At 30.8% G+C, this 18326-nt stretch overlaps 1 non-coding gene across 1 annotated transcript; it reads right to left on the bottom strand.

The window, feature by feature from the left end:
- Positions 1-339: 339 nt before the first annotated feature.
- Positions 340-446, bottom strand: LOC143189376 (U6 spliceosomal RNA). The gene has a single exon (XR_013003835.1). It is a non-coding gene; the product is annotated as a U6 spliceosomal RNA (small nuclear RNA).
- Between the last annotated feature and the right edge of the window lie 17880 nt (positions 447-18326).

Below are 18326 nucleotides of genomic sequence, written 5' to 3'. Positions count from 1 at the left end.
TTTACCATGATATGACTGTTCTGGATCTATACAAATTAACTTGTAGTGCTAGAATTTTAGACTTTTAGAATTATTAATTTACAAAAGATATTTTGTCTTTTTTAAAAAATATAACTCCTTAGGCGGCCAGCTTCATTGGCGCAGTGGTCAAGGCGACAGGACAGTCCTCCTACTGCAGCGATACCTTCGCGCACTCATTTCCCGGTATGCCAACGTGAGTTTACATCGGTACTAAAGTTATCTTGCAATCATTCAGATAGAGGGTACGAATGATTGACAATTTTCTCTCCCGTGGGGGAGGACCAGGACGGTTTAATGCTCCTTGAAGGAGCCTTTCTCAAAAATGTGGAACGCCTCCCGATTTTTCGTATCATCCTTGCGCAGGGGCCATACTAATCTTCTCCGAATCGTTCCAATTTTAGTATATATACCGCCGAAGCGGGTACTATTCTAAATATATTAACGATTTTACAATATCACTATTTATATTTGTCATCTTATTGTATTTTACTACATATACACCTTATAGTGTACATATAACATAAGTTATATAAAAGTTTTAAAATAGGTATATGAAAAATTCATGACTAAAAAATTTTTGAAATAAATTAAAATAAATGAATAAAAGTTACATAAACTGAAATAAAAAACGTATGTACATAATATATAGATAAAGCATATATACATATATACATACATATATAACATACGTATGCTTTCCCAAATATGTATCTTAAGAATAAACTTATTTGAAAAAACAGTATCTTAAAGTATTGTTGAATATTTTGATTACATTTTTATTAAAAATAAATATTGATCAATCAATTCAAACATAACTATTAATGAGTTATTACATATATTAGAAATATGTATGGTTTGCTACTTAATCATCTATGTATAATCTAATAAATATAAATTTAAAAAATAGATGACAATTTATTATAAATAATATATAATATAATATAATTTAATATACACACAAAACATATCTTACTTATTTATTCGCCAAACATTTTAAACAAAAAAAATTAAAGAAATAATTGTATAATAGCAAAATTTTCCATATAATATTTTCCTATACAATTTTTGAGTATTTTAACGCTAGCACTCTCTAAACACTATAGGACACAAAAGATGAAATGAGGATATATGAGTTATCAAAAACAGCCATAGAGCGCCCAACACGTGGCACATCTTCTAGATTTCTATTACCACTAGTGTTTATCAACAACGATAACTTATCATTACCATTACCAATTACAATATCTTACAATAATAAATCATCAAATCAAAATAATCATCTTGATCTGCTTATAATAGGTTATATTAAGGGTGTATTCCTTGTTTGCTGGTTATATTTTAGAACCCCTTTTTTACCAACAAGTGTTTTTACCGACGAGCCTCTTGTATTATCCAGCCTGGTAACTAGCTTGGCTGGGATGGTTATTGATTTATCTTTGTCGAATTTTGCACTGTTGCCTAAAGTAATGCAATGCAATCACAAACAAACAAATGCAATCACAAACATAAATCATCCGTGCCCCAACAGGATTCGAACCCGCAACTGTCACAGGAGTGGGAGGACTGCCCTGTCGCCTTGACCACTGCGCCAATTAAGCCGACAGGGATTTTCTAGTCTAGAAATTTGAAAAAAACTATTTTTCTTGACATTTTCAAAACCTAGTTCTCTAAGATTATGCCTTTAAGAGGATTTTTTAAAATTTAAATTATTTTCATAGATATGGCTTTAGTGACACGGCATTTAAAAACGGCATCTTTTTACCAACGAGGGTTTATCTGGACTGGGCCTAGTGTTTAACCTGGGCTCTGAACCACGGTCCTCGGCATTAAGCCTACTGACTGGCCAATGACCAAATTAGTGACCATCCTAGAAGACACCTGGTCTTCCCCAGCCTGGTTATTGACGTGACTGCTATGGCATTTTGCACGATAACATTACTTCTCTAGATTAAGCATTTTCTTTTTATTTTTGATTCAGATTACTGCGACTATAACATCTAATAAAATAAGTAAAAATGTCTTTTGTATTTATTATTTCACTTGAAAAAATTCCTAAAATATATATCTCTAGACTAGAACATACTTTTAATGTTAATACATTAAAATCTTACAATGCTTCGACATATACGAAATAACTATTAGAATTATCTTATTGATTTTGAACATTATTACAATTTTAGGTTTGAGACTTATTCATATTCTTGTCTTTAAGATTAAGACCGTATATTAAGTAAAACTATTCATCTTATTGCTCTTTTATTATATATGTATAATAGTATTATTACTTATGTATGTTATACAAATAACAGCAAGTCCAAATAAACTTTATTATCAAAAAAAGGTAATAATAAGGCCTATCTTACAGTAGACGAGATGAAAATGTGCATGAAAATATTTTCCACAAGGCGTATTTTTGGCGGAATAGTTATATTTATAAGTAAAATTGCAACACAAACGAGTTTCACTAAGTGGAAGCGTATGCACAAACATTGACAATTTGTTGCTAATTTAGACGTCACCTGTATATATCGATGCGATTTTAACCCGATACAATTTTTTTATAAGATATTCTCAAGTATCAGAAAACTAACAAGCCGCAATTGTTTCCTCCTTGGTCGTCTTTTACTATCTTTAATATCATTTTTAAATAATTTAGATTCTCCAGATTTGTGGAACAGAATCATTGAATATTAAACCACTCCAATCGATGTCACTGTAAATTATATTTGTATTTATATCCCCTTTAGGAAGGCCTCAAGTTAAAAAATAATTTCATTGATATTAGGTGTTTTTTAACCAGCGATATCTATTGCTGCAAATGCGAAATATAAACGTAAACAAAAATTTCTCTACAAAAAATAACAGTCTTCCTTAAATCTACTGTCGAAGCCCATCAAGCCTTTTTAGAAACTTATAGTGACAAAAAACCGCTTGGAGATTTCAAAAAATGTATAGACAAAAATTTTGCTTCAAATCTTATTGGGCGAGAACTATCAAAAGACAGCTAAGCAATTCATAGTTAAGTTCATAAGTCAACTGTTTTTAGATGTTCACATGTAATGGGAAAGATTTAAAATGAGGGAAAATGGCTACCACAGGAATCAATATCGCTGTAACATATTGTAATAGTTCCATTTTTTATTGAACTGCTACAATATTTTCAAGATTAAAAATCATGTCGAGGACAAATATCCACAATGACATCGAAGCATATTCATGATATAAAGTCCTGCTGTGTCTATGGTGGAATCAGCTTGGTATGTGCGAGATGCTAAAACCGAATGAAACTGTTACTGTATCTCTACCGACGTTAACTGAAGAAATTGAATGACGTGTTGCTACAAAAAAGTCCAGTGTTAGTAATAACATGATGAAAATATGTTAGTTATTATATATTTACCAATTTTACTCAAAAATGCCTATTCAAAGGAATAAAAGTATCATATAAGCATCTAATACATCACAATCTTGTCACTTCGACATCGATTCGCACTTACTGAAAACCCATATATATTTAATATTTCTTAACACAAATTAATGAATAGTATTTTTGCCGTAATATTTATTGTGTAATATCCAAAAATAATTTATATTTTAATTCATATAAAACCATCACTTATCTCTCATTATTACTATATAACTGTATATTTGCTCCGCTAAAAGAGGGAACTAGGGCAGCGCGGGACGAAATAAAGACAATTTTAATGGATGGAAGCGAGAGTAAGGCGATGTAAATTATTTCGGCAACACGGAAACCAAGCGGCATGGCCAAAGGTCAGCAATGCAGTAACTTCTATGTGTTTCGTACCAGTCCTAATCAAGTTTACATCTGCATTATTCGAGCGGATTAATCGCCTAGAAGGAAATGGGACTTGTTATTGCTGTAGCGATATTACTATGCACTCCCATTGAAGTGCTAATACTGCTTCTGGGAATTCGCTTATTACTACGTGTTTGTATTCGATGAGATTAGCAAACATTGCATCGAGAGAATTCTAATTGAAGACTTTACGAAACACATTTTAGAGGAAAGTAATAACATTCATTAGCGAACAAAGAAGATTAACACATTTTTAAATGAATAAGACATACATTTATATATAAGGAAAATTATTAATTATTTTAGTGCAATTATTATTTTAGTCACTAGTTTTCCCAGTTTTGTACGAGTACTAACCTTTAAGATTCAGATCAGAGAAACAAGGTGGTTCGAGGTAGCCTGAATTAGAGCAAGTAGTAAAAACCAAACGGGCAATATTTGACGAATATGACGAGTAAGTCAAGACTTATCATTTGAGCGATAAATTTTTATGCATTTTACAAAATATGATTCAACGCTATCACTTAAATCACTCGCATGACAGCAGGAATTAATAAAGTTTTTAGTAAAAGATTGTAATTAATTAGCACCTTTTTTCTTAATTCTGTTCAAAAGTTATTATATAGCCCTCAATATTATAAAACATATTGGAATACAAAGGCAAAAGTAGGCTCACATTCATTACACTTGTATTGTTTTGTTTTAGTAGGATTCGTTTTAGAATTACTTTATTATTATTTCATGTAATCATAAAACTTAAAAATTGTAGAATAACAGAAGAGAGGTTTATCGGTATTATATTAACCAAAAGATAATAAACATAAATAATTTTAATTACAAAACAAAGGCGGCATGTAAAAAAGCAAACAAATAATATAATTTAAATACAGTTCTTCCAATAAAACAGCCATAGATGGCGTCCAATACACTGTCAAATGCAGCTTATAAAAACGTACTATTTTTTTTACCTAAACTCGACGCACATTTTTCCCCCTCATTTTACTAGTTAGCATTACTTTAGTTAAAAAGAGACTGTTGATGACTGAAGCCTTATCTTCAAATTTCTGCAAAATAATTCAAAACATTAATTATAACGATTACAGGTTATAAACCGGCAAACTCTGTTTTGGCGCTGTGCTTGTTTTGGTACATCTTTAATTGCGGTTTAATTTTTGTGATTATTTTGTGCAAACCCATTAAATAGCAAGAGTAAAATGTGTTAGAGAGGCAAGCGCCACCAAGCCGGCAGAGGCAAGTATTGATACTATTGCTTATTAAGTTGTCGCATTTTTAAATATTTTTAGTGTATTGTTAACACACCTAATATTGTTATAAGTACTCTGACTAAAATATCTCAAAATATCTCATAAAAACAATATGTTCGATTCACCGAAAAGACGAATCACCTTGATGTTAGCTATATTCGAGGTCAAATTTATTAAATGTATAAAAACAATGTGTAGTTTTTTTCGATATATACATAATTTAAACAATTATTTCAGAGAAAACTGTTAGTCTGGGAAATATTCATAGAAAACTTAGATACATGCAGCTCTTTGAGGGATATCATCAGTCATCCCTTCATACACTATTGGGAAATATAGGATTTAAATGGTGTAAAGTAAGTGATAAAGAGGGTTGATTTTTCAAGCATTGCTTTTCAAATAATCTACTTTTTAATTGTCTTGTAGAGTGATCTGAAAAATGATGAGACACTATCAGAGGGCAGAACGGTTGAGATGAACACTGGCAAATTTGGAGAAGAATTTCCGGCGTTAATAACGGCAACGTATAGGTTGAGAAACAGACACTCTCCAGAGCGCCAGCTACGGATTCATGATGATGATTTAATAATAATTTACAAATACCTAAAAGCACCCAGTAAAGAAAAGTTAAAAAAACATATTTTCAAGTATTAATTTTGAATTACCCCTATCGCATAACAATGGTGATCAAAAATCGATATACCCTAAAAATAAAAAATCATATAATGAATCGTAAATCAACATAGTCAGAAATAACAGTTTTAAACATTGAATGCAATTGATCAACTTCGTTGTAATGTAGCTAATATATCTTACAAATTTCTAAACGAAATCTATATAATCCAAATGCTATATTTGAATTTGAATCAATTATTTAAAAAGCCGTTATACACCAGAAACTCGACAAAGTGTTGTTTCAACAGAGGAAAGAGAATTTATAAAGAAACCTTAAAACTAATTCACGCTCCTAGTATATATATAATCTTAGTATTACAATATACAAAAGAAAGCGTAAAAAGACCTTTCCACTGAATATGTTAAGAATAAATATAGGCGCCACGCTATAGCCTTAACATAACCCGGAAATACTTACAGCCGAACTTTTTTCCATCTTCTAATGTAAGTTCAATTGGATGGTTTCGCTCTATTGAATTTACCCATCCCCATCGTATTGCTCGATAAAGATATTTGCCCTTAGAGAACCTAAAATATTTTCTCTACCAAGGCAGAAAAAAGGATTGATTTGATTATTGGAGGGACTCAATGAAAATTGTCTCTGAGTCCCTCCCTAATTGTCAAAGAGTAAAACTGAGTTTCATAGGGTTAGATTTTCTTCTAAGCGGTGGTAAAAGTACAAAACAACTTTTTAATAAAATTAAACAAAATAATCACTATTTATCATTCATTTTTTCTCTTCATTTCCTATAAAATAAAATACATGAAGTGCTTGCAGGTATTTTGGTTGTTTTTTCTTACTTTAAAAAGGCATTTATTGAGCCAAATTAGTACAATATATATTAAAATAATAGAGACTATGAAAATATTAAGAACTATGTTGGTTTGGCAGCAATCCATTAATCGATGTAATTTCAGGCGAAAGAAAGACTCTTCAGTATTTTAAAAGTCAACAAGTCGGTACGCTATGTTTGGTGAGTATAATGGGTGCGAAACATCTCAATCGAGCTGCAACAGTGTACCCTTTGCAAGTCTGGTAATGTAGGGCCGAGCGTTGTCGTTAAATTTATTCATCAATTTATGTATAAGTTAAATTCTATTTTAGCAGTTTGTAATGTAACTTGTAAGTAACTTTACTAATCTAACCTTATGCACAATAAGACTTTATGGACTTCAACTGCGGTGGCTTTCCTATTTTAATCCACACCTTATTCTTCATAGCCAGCCAGATAACTTTTCTTTTTTAACAATAAACCACGTTGTTGATTCAAAATTACAAATTTGTATTGCAGTCAATTTCTATTATTTTGGATCTTTTCCATCAACTTCTCAGCTGGCTGCAAATTATTTGAGAATTTCGACTGGTCTACGATGTTAAACATATTTATTGTATTCGAACTTCCTCCAGACCATTCTTTGTCATTGGCATCAAAATCACCATTTTTAATAGTTTAAATCAAAATCAACGATAGAATAGCAGCATCACAATAAGTTATTTAATGTAACAAGTAATAAATGTAACAACCAATTATATAAAAGTGTATAATGAGTTTCGGCAGAAGATTTCTTACAAAAGTAATGAATATCGAAAATACAATTTTGACCGTTCGATGATCAGTACCTGTATATACCAGATAATCCAACTACACTAAATGGAAAATAGTTGTATTATGTAGATAAATATCAAAGCCATCGAATTTAACAGTCAGATTTGATTATTTTTTCACCAATAGATATCACTGATCAAAATACATGCAAACACATAAGTGTTCCAGTACAAATATTAATTATCAGGAAACTAATCCTAATACGGCTATAAACCAATATAATTTTTACATATATGTTACACAGCACTACTGATATGATCCTGTTTGTTCTAACCAGACGGTGTGTTTAGTTTAACAGTGAAATAAGTTAAGTGAAGCCTTAACGATACGTTTTACTCCAACTAGCTTACAAGTTAATGTGATTTAGTGAAACAACTTTTGTCATTTTCAAAATGATATATTTAAAAATGAATTTTGTTTTGAAAATCGTAAATTTAAGTTGCGTAAGATAGCTAACTCCTTAAAGATACCTGTGGATTATGCATTTATAATTTTGCAAAGAAATCTCAGCCTGTGTAAGTTACTCTCGAAGTAGTATCGTATTTGCTCACAGTTCAACGATTCAGATGGCTTTTTAGAGCTGACAACATGTCCATAATTTTCCGCCCTCCATAATTAGACCGGCCACTTAGTAATTTGTTTATTTCATTTATAAAATTATAGGCGAGATGCACTAACCAAAGAAAAAATATTTCGAAAAATTTCAGTTTTATTAGACACTAGGTGGCCTAGTCGACTCCGTATCACTTTGCTCAATCTTGCAAACTTTCTCCGACAATAGCAATAGCCACTTCGTCGATTGTTGGTGAATTAAATCTCCTAGTGTGTTTATCGGCAGAGATTTTATCAGGTTTGATGACTATGTAATGATTGTCAGATGGCATCCCCGATACGATGCTATTTTAAACATTTTGGCTAAACAGTACTAGAAAACGTAGGGTAGTTCTTGAATAATACTCTCTTTTGCTTCACTGTTAGATTGATAAAATTAACTTGTTGGGATTGACGATCTGTATTTGATAATGGTAACAACGCTTTTAATATGCGATACATGCTGGTATTTGCAATTGTTTAATATTTTGTTAACATATTTCTGATACAAATTTAAATGTTACCAAAAAACCTTTATTGTATAACATCTTATCAAATTGGGCATGAAACTATACTGTACAATATGAATTGTGTCAAACGACGTCATTTAGAAGCAACTATTATTTTTTTTAATGTTGGTCAAGAAGTGATTGTAATTAATTTTTCATCTCAGAGACTACTCTAATGGTAGGGCCAATTATGGTAATTTTACTTTTATACCTGCACAATATAACCCAGTAGATTAACTGCTGTGTTTTAATATCTTAAATACTGAAAGAGTATTATCATTTCGCCAATAGTAACTCATTTGTTAGCACCATAATCTATTCCTGGTTTGTAGAAGAACGCTGCTCATTCCTGGATCACAAAAGCACTGCTTCTCGCTATTGTTATGCTTGATATGTATTTTGTTGTATCTTGCGATGCGCTATCCACCTCATTTTCAGTCACTCTCGAACGCAATTATGACATAACAATACGAATGGTTAGCATGGTTAGCACGTGTGGTTGTTCGTAGCATATTTTATTGACTTCGACGACCTAAGTCAGTGAAGAAATGTTCTCGTGCACTAAATGAGTGATTTAATAATAATAAATGTGAAATATATTTACAAAATATGCGTTAACGTAAACAGTCACTACATATTTCAAGCCTATTCTTGGAAAATGTGTAATCGGTCGCAATTAGAATAGTAGACGGACAGTGCCGTGAAATTATCTTCAATATTTAATATATTTTACATTCGAATCGCAAAATAGTTTTCCTAACATACTCATAAATATTTGACTACCAACAGAAATTTAAATTCCTTGTGACGGTGAAATTATTTACGACAGTGACAGTAATATTTTGCAAGGGAAAACAAATTTTTTATTTTTTCTATTTTTCTCGCAATTATTCCATATTTTCTCACCACATGCACATTCCCTGAACTTCCACAAATATTGCCAAATAAAAATTAGCCAAATCGGGATAGCCATTCTCTAGTTTTAACGAGACTAATGAACAACAATTCATTTATATATATTTAAAATACTAATCAAATTTTATCATAATTTTAACATTGGAAGTCGATGTCGTTTTTGTTCTTTTACTTTTCAGAAAGATGACCAGAAATTAATTACTGTTCACAGTTGTTCTTCAAGGTTTTAAATTAAACCTTCTTTCATAATGAAATGATTAAAGGAGTACAAATACACAGAGACTAAAGAAAAATAAATTAACTTTTAAATTCCAGAAAACTGTTAAAAAATAACAACACTGCTTCCTATTTACCTCTTTTCGTTTGAGGCTTAAATCATTGGTTTATGGAGATAAATACCAGGGGAAAAGTAATAGTCAACAATATTTTTTTGTTTAAAAAATAAGAGTTTAAGGCATTGTTTGCAGTTTAAACGTTGAGCACTGTTTATAAATACCCGCAGCTAATGGCAAACAAATCGTTAAAATTAAAAGCATTTCAGGCAGGTTTTCCAAAGGGAAACCAAGCTAAAAGATATTCTGCTAAGTATTCTCGATTTTACTTTGATGTTTCTATGGAATATTAAATACAATTTTGTCAAAGGATACGCAATAAATTTTAGAATTCAAAATTACTAATTCTTATGGTAAGTAATTCTAAATTAGAATTTCACGTTATACTTCATATGAAAACTAAAATGTCTTATTAGAGACTGTTTCAATATATTTAATACATTTTAAGTATTAATGAGCAAATAATAATACGTATCTGGTAGTTTCAAAAGGAGTACAGTGCTAATATTTCTATTTTTGAACTCATTTTTTGCTAATTAAATAGATCACAGAAGCACAGAAATACGCCAATATATCTCAATCAGTGCAGTAACCAAGTTGGTAACGATCACATCTGCTCTCTATTCTGTGATGGCCCCTAATATATTAATGATGTATTTTTATTATTATATCGATTCAAAACTTATATAAATATGAAAAACATTGAATATCAGAAAGACATTATGCTGATTATGTACAGATACAAATTAGTATGAATAATACTAAAAACCAAAGTGCAGACCATTTACAGAAACATGGTAACAAGCATGAAATATGGTAACAAGGGAATGTAAAATATAACAGAAGCAATACGAAAATTATGGTGATAGTATGATCGAAAAAATAAATATCCAAATTGAAAATAATTTAGATATCTGGGAACAGAAATTCAAAGTAAAGGAAACTAGGAAAAGGATTTGAATGACAAAATTGGAAAAGCTATGAATTTAGACTTTGCTATACATATTAGGTTAATTGACAAGAGAGATATCAAACAAAACAAAAATGTTTAAAAAAACCAAATGGTGGAAACGGAAAAGTGAGAAGAGTATAAAGGTGGATAAAATGGAAAACAGAAATAAAAAAGCGCCTTAATGTAGAACCGTTACAAGAATATATAGAAAAGAAACAGTTTAGTTAGTAAGACCGTTTACATTGTATGGTTAAGATAGAAGTCAACTAAGAATGTTTGGGAAGCAAACATAGGAAACTGTCAACAATATACTGTAGAAAAGAGGAAAACCTTAGCTGAAGCAATAATATTACGCAGAATCAAGACAGAGCTGACCGAATTTGTACACAGAACATTAACACGAAATAACGGAGACCAAATATAATTCATCTACACCACTTAGTGTCACAATAGGTGTTTTTTTTCAAAACACTTTCCACCATTAATCGTTACTATTTTCTGTCCTTCTGATAATATCCAAAATTAACTGCATTAAAAAATTAACTGAGGCAATCCAAAATTGACCAGATTTCGTTGGATTAAAGTGCCCATCAGACCAGTGAAAAGGAACAATGGTTGGGTGAATACGGCAGCAGGGTAATGCCCCATTTAATTGTTTTTAATTCTTATAGATTTTCCCGAATTTACATTAAACATAAATAATATATATCATTAAGTTATATCACAAAAATTAAAAATAGAATTTCGAGTTTAAAAAAGTTAAAATAATTTTGTTTCTCTTTTTGTTTTCTTTAGTATTTCTATTAAAACTATACAACACAAAAATATGTATTTATGGTTAAAGTAATCGATCTAATCAGTATCTTTCTAAATATGTATGTAGGAATAATTTACATAGACAGTTTTAGAGGCCTAATTTGCCAACCTATTTGAAATATACATTTTTAACAATTCAATGGCAATGAACAATGAGCAAGATATGAAACAAAACATGTGGAAAAGCAGGTAGATTTTCACAATTATCAAGAAGGTACTCCATATAAGAGCAAGCTTGAAACTGAACGAAGGACATCGCGATTTTTACGCGACTGATCGCTGACGGTGTCATTAAACAGACAAATATCAACGAAACACTGTCCTTAACCCATGCTTTGTCAAGGCGAAAAAATCACAATTTGATCAATTTTCCCGCCCAAAAACAGCAGAAAGAGATTTTTGATACACATTTGTTAGACATCACTAAAGACCTGAGAGGGAGCATCAGGAATAAATTGTCAAATATTCATGAAATCGGTAGAATCTTCTTAACAATAGTACTAAGCCTTCTTGTCCGAAACACAGAATATTCTTAGTAACAGTACAGAACATATCTATCAACACAAAATCTTTTAATCAATCACAGAGTTGTCAAAAGAAAGAGATGGGTAAAAAACTTGTAATCGAGAAGATTTCCCTCAGTAAATATCGATATTGTTTAAGAGTCCAATATATTCATAAGTCCAATCTCGGACCCTGATGAACAGATCAGAACATCAGACTCAAGCAGCAATCATCGATCGTATGAGTGTCATTCTTAAACAATCAAGAAAAAGAATAAAGGTTCTCACCACAACGCCTACAAGGAAGTGGAGATCTATAGCACCAGGAAGCGTATATTTGTGACAACTGTATTGATATCAAACAAGAATTCTGTTTTCAAACTGAATATCTATCATCGTAATAATTTTGGAATCAAGATCAAAGTGATTAAATTTTCATCAGAAATCACTTATTGGACCTTGTCTAATCTGACTTGAACTACCTTAAAATAGTAGTTATAATTTTTCACCACTTATATATTTACCAAGTGTTTAAATGCTTTAAAACTAAATAAATATATGCAGCTTAATTTGCGTAAGGAAGAGGCAATATACGCTTGTATTTTCTAATAAAACGTGCATCATCCTCTACTACAAACTTCAACAAAAATGTGGAGCGATCATTTCCCCTATGTTAATTATATCGTAAAAATACAATAAATTAAATAACTATATATAAATATATATATATATATATATATATATATAATATATAATAAAAAGCAATAAACATTATGTGCTTAGGTAATAGTCAAAGAACTGACCTAAATACAAAGTTAGCCAGAAGAAACTTTTAATATATACAATAATCAATCCTTGTTAATAATCCTAATTTCGACATTCATAAATTCATATGATATGAAAATAATGGAATAATAACATTAAGATATAAGACGAAGTACACCAATCGTACCGACCCTACAAAATAATAACATTACTAATTATAACATTACTCATAAATATGCAATATTCTTTAAAAAAATCATTAGTGGCTGACACGAGGAAGGAAAGCTTCAGTAAGTGATAGAAATATTTTGTATCTAAACATTCCATTGATTACTAAAATATAGAATAAACGAAAAAAAGAGATATAAATCGACTATTATTTGAGAAACATAACATTAAGAGAAAACAATAGTTTTTATTGTCCATTTTTATCATGAATATTATGAGTTAACTAACTTGTTGAGAACAGTTTGATCAAATTGAATATATTAATAAAACAATTAACTGTTATATATATACGTCCAGAAAGTTACTGCTATGTAATAAACTTAACATTAGTCATAAGCCTGACTGTTGGTACACTTACTTTGAAATGTATAGTGGGAATATTTGGAAAATTAAAATATTTTTAACTAATATGTTTTCTATTTAATTAAAAAATATTTACAGATTGGCTATTTAATATTTAAATTGCAAAGAAAAGTCTGTCAATATAAATTAGTAAGATAGTGTTTGTTATTGTTATATTTATCTGATGAATTTTTCGAATTATGATGAAGAGATACTAATCAGTCAAGGTCAACATAACCTTACCTGTGTGTAAAAAAGTCACACTTGCAAACTGATAATCACGACACTGTATCGTCAGTCATAATCCAACGAACACCAAGCGCAAAACGTCACGATTTCTGTGTAACAGTTCGAACGAAAAACAATCAGACTGGCCGACGGAGCGCGCGATGACGTAACCTTGATTTGCACCCCCCAATCTGTCAGTGCGACGTGTCTGTCGGCAGAGCACTCTGCGAGAGACGCGCCCGTACACCGCTCTGTGCTACCCGGAACTATCACCGGAGCGAACTGTGCGGCTCCGCGTTGTCGTCTCCGCTCGCCGAAGTCCGGATTAGGCGCGCCCGCGCAATACCATCGATCTGAAGCTGGCCCAACCTGGCCGCCTCTTGTGCGACGGGCTCTCAAACAGGAAAGTTGATCTCTCGGTAGGGTTGCTTGTGAATTTTCGAGACGCGGACTAAAAGTGGACGGATTAAAGTAATGGCAAAGACGGCTCTTGGCCTTGTAATTCGGTAACTTTAAAGGTGTCGAACAGTTTTCGAGCCAGACGAATTATATTGCAGATCCTTTTTATTGCTTCGAATTTTTTAATTTGATTTTAATTTTATGATTGATGCTTGATGTTAATTAAAAGCACACATACTTGATATATCGGTTCAGACGATAACTTTAAGCATAATAAAATCAATAGGTCATATACGCTGCGTTTTACAATTAGAAAATATTATTCTTCTCTTTTTATTATATTTAAAAAGAGATATAATACTATCTGATTACATCAAACACGTAAACGAATGACCCTGTCAAAGTCATCCGGTTGTCAGACGTATGTAAAATTATTGAAAACAATAATGATAAGAGGTTTTAACTCTAACCTATAAACTATTGTGGCTGTATAGTTAACTGTAGTTTTTAGATGTACTATAATGTTAAAATAAATTATATTTGATAACCCTTTTGTTCAATTATTTTATTTAGATAACAATTTTGTTGTACGTCAAGTCAAATTAATCTAAAACTCAGAGTTGATGCCGCAACATTGAGACGTTTTGGCGACACAAATTTAGATGGCGTATGAACAAAATAACTTTAAATAGATTATAGTTGTGCCAATAGGGTTGCAACGGCGTTTAAACTCCTTCTAAAAAAATATATTCTATCTCTATATCTATATTATATTCAATTTATAGTTTATTCAATATAACAGTGAACTTCATATTCTAGTCTATTGTAGTCTAACAGACACCAAAAACACTAAGAAACTATGCAATAATAATCTCATTCAGTTTTAGCAGTCCCTACATATACACCTCAACACTTAAATGGAATGGAATAGTGATGAATATTCCGCTTCGATGTCGATGTAGATGATACCTTCGATTAATCCATGCATTAATTTGCTTGGGACTGTAAAATTAAATTCGCTTTTTAAATCTATATTCAGATCTGAAAAGTCTGAGAGGAATTTTACGAATCACTTATGATTCGAGACGGGACGAAAAGAGAAACTTTATTTTGATCTCTGGTAATTTATACCCAGTCCATACAAGTCACAGCGCCCCTCTATTAACTTTCCTTCCTCTTTTCTATACTGGCTCTTGTATCGAGACAAACAGGGGTGTGCAACTCCAATGGTAAGTAGTGGAGCAAAGTTTTGCTTAGTTCAATCATTGGCGGCATTGACAACGTGAATTTGATTGGTTAGTTTAAAATAGTTACGTAGAAACCTGTAAGGAAAATACTTTGCATTGATTGGCCTGCCATTTCGCCTGATTACTTTGTGACGTCACGTTTATTGGCCGATAGTATTTAAATAAAAATCAAATTTAATTTTTAAAATTAATTTATTAAAATAGAATCCTATACAAATATACATAAGTGTAAATAATATAAATATATATAAACAAAAAGTAAAAAAAAACAATTATGAACTCTATTCTAGGCAAAATTAAAATATCTATAATTCTTCTATAACGCCTTCGCATATTTGTTTAGTGCCATCAATTTTATGGGATCTATTAGAGTTCTAATTTATCTTGATATATTGAAGGTAAACTTTAAATCCTTTCCTGTGGATATTGCATTAACTTCATTAAACCAAAAATACAACCACACCTCATAATAACTTAAAATTTGGTCTTGAAAATCATTTTAAATTGGACAGTTGAAACACCAAATATTGATGTGATTTTTAAAGATATTTAGATTTAAGAGTATTTAATCTGTGGAACTACTTAATGTAGAATGTAGACAAATATTGCATGTTGTTCCTTTTTCAGAAGTTTTGTTAAATAGGCTGAAATAAGACAAAAATACAATATTAAACTCTTGTTTTTCTCAGAGCAAAGTTCTCTGGAACTGAAAATATAGACTCAACTGGTGATTTAACAACCTCAAGTGGTACTAGATCTCCCGTTAAAAAAGAATATAAGTTATCTCATGTTAAGAACATGTTCATCTTCTTTACAATTTTCTCCGGAAAAATGATGTAAAAAAATTGAAGTGCTGATGTGCCCTTTTAAAGATTTCTCAAAAATACTAGGTGAAGGATGCTGTTTCTACCTCTATGACCTCTAATAGATCCAACAAAATTCTTTAAGCAATCTTGGTTAAGATTTGATAAACAAATGTAGTTATTTGTAAATTTAGATAAAATAGATTTCAATGGTAGATTTCTTTAAGGTAAGAAATTCCCTAAAAGTATCAATTAAATGTTTAATTGATGGCACCGTAACAAATATTTTCTTAACAAGGCAATCAAATTTAAATATACAATACCTCTACTATAAAATTATTGAACACTGATTGTTCTACAAAGTTAAAGTATTACAAATATTTTAGGGATATTTTACAATTAAAAGTAGTATTTATTACTACTAATTATCCAATTATATTAATTATTACCTTCTTGTAAGACTTCTTTATGTAGGGAGATCACACTGACAGCATACGAACAACTTGGTAGATTAATTGAATTTTATTACTACTAACATCTTCATAAGTAGGTTTTGATTTTCTGTAAACAAACAATATATAAACAGACATGTAGCAGATAGATAATTTTATATGTACCTGATAAAAACAATGTTGGATATGCATTTACCCTCATACCTGTTCGTGAAGGAAGGGTAATTCTAAATTTTTCACTAAAATATCCGTGACAGACACCATGACGTTGATATATTTGCATTGTGGTTTATTCAGGTAACTTACTACTATTTACTTGATCAACCCATTTTTGGAAAGGAGCGAGATCATTCTTTGGGAAACGATATCTAATTTCCGTAGTAGATTTTTTACCCCGGTACACTACATCTTTTACTACACTGACGCATTGTCATCAATTTTTATATAATAACTCCATAATAATTAATGTGAAACAGAAAATATGCACAACGTAAAACGAAAATTTCTTGATCTAAACAAAAACCAAAACCTACAAAGAACAAATTTAAAAATGGAGGCCTATAGAAAATTCTGACTTCACACAATTTGATCGACCAATCACGTTTCACGTTAGTGGCGACACCAGGAGTTTAAACTAGCCAATCACAATTTGCGATCTCAGCACTACCGTTGATTGAACTAAACAAAACATTTCCCCAGGATCGCCTATAGAGTGAACATTTCTATTTTTTCTATGGGGACAAGTCATATATTTAACAAGTAATGCATGCATCGTTCGTTCGCCAAACATGTTTAAACGAGGATACATTACACCACAAATATCTACAAATTTGGCGTATGCGCACTCGCCAGCATAGAATAAACCATAGTAAAGGATAAACTATATTGCCTTCCTTTTCTAATGACGGAACATTATTTTCGAGCCGATCGGTAGAGTCAAGTAAAAACAACAAGAAATCTAGAATATTTAGATTTTGTGTTACATTAATAGTTCTATAGTAATCATAATTAAATATTTGTGTTATTCTTGGTGGTTTAATATACACTTGATTTAAAATATAGAAGAACAAGGGTAAGTGTAGAATATATGGTTAAATTTTTAAAAGTTATAAAATCCAAACAGCATCAATTTTATTTATAGTGGGAATGTCAGCTGCCAAATTTATCACACATAATTTTCAACATCGAATAGGTATCAATGTATACCAAAATTTAATGATAACGATGATTCATAATATAATCATTTAATGATTCTTGTTGTATTGGAAGTAGTCAAGTCATTAATGAGATTTGTCCATCAAGAATAGTAGCAAAAATTGTAGTAACTGGCAATAATTAGAAATTTATTTTAAACCTAATATATTTAGTAGTGATTTAAATTTTATTTTATAGGTGAGATATAGCTAGAATTTGTTGAGAGTGAAAGTCGAAGAATATGAAATTCAGAGAATCAGAGAAGAAGAAATTAGACAGCATTTTGCTAAAATGTAAGAACACTGCACAAATAATTAAATTTGCTAACAAAAGTAGACCTGGATCAAATAAACAAAATATAAAACTATCAACGACACCCTAATGATCTAATGACAAGGCAAACAGAAAATTTTTGTAAAATAATAATGTATTGACTAAGATTTCTTTCAGCTTAAAAGTACGACAATCCATTCATTTTAGGCTAGTAAATATGCAATATGTTAATAGAAAGACCGAGGTAGTCAATTCATTAGTGGGGTTTGTGGATCAAGAACAGTAGCGATCATGGTTGATCATATTTGGAAATTTTTAGGAGAATTTCACTACTTTTATATATGGTGGTAGCTTTTCGTTTGGTTTTAAGTATATTGGCTGTGTTTGAT

This window comes from Rhynchophorus ferrugineus, unplaced genomic scaffold (assembly GCF_030347505.1).
Source record: "Rhynchophorus ferrugineus isolate W39M unplaced genomic scaffold, kcgeb_rfMv2 rfM1, whole genome shotgun sequence".
In the NCBI taxonomy this organism is placed as follows: domain Eukaryota; kingdom Metazoa; phylum Arthropoda; class Insecta; order Coleoptera; family Curculionidae; genus Rhynchophorus; species Rhynchophorus ferrugineus.
The sequence above is the reverse complement of the archived record's forward strand: the minus strand, read 5'-3'. Positions and strand labels throughout refer to the sequence as shown.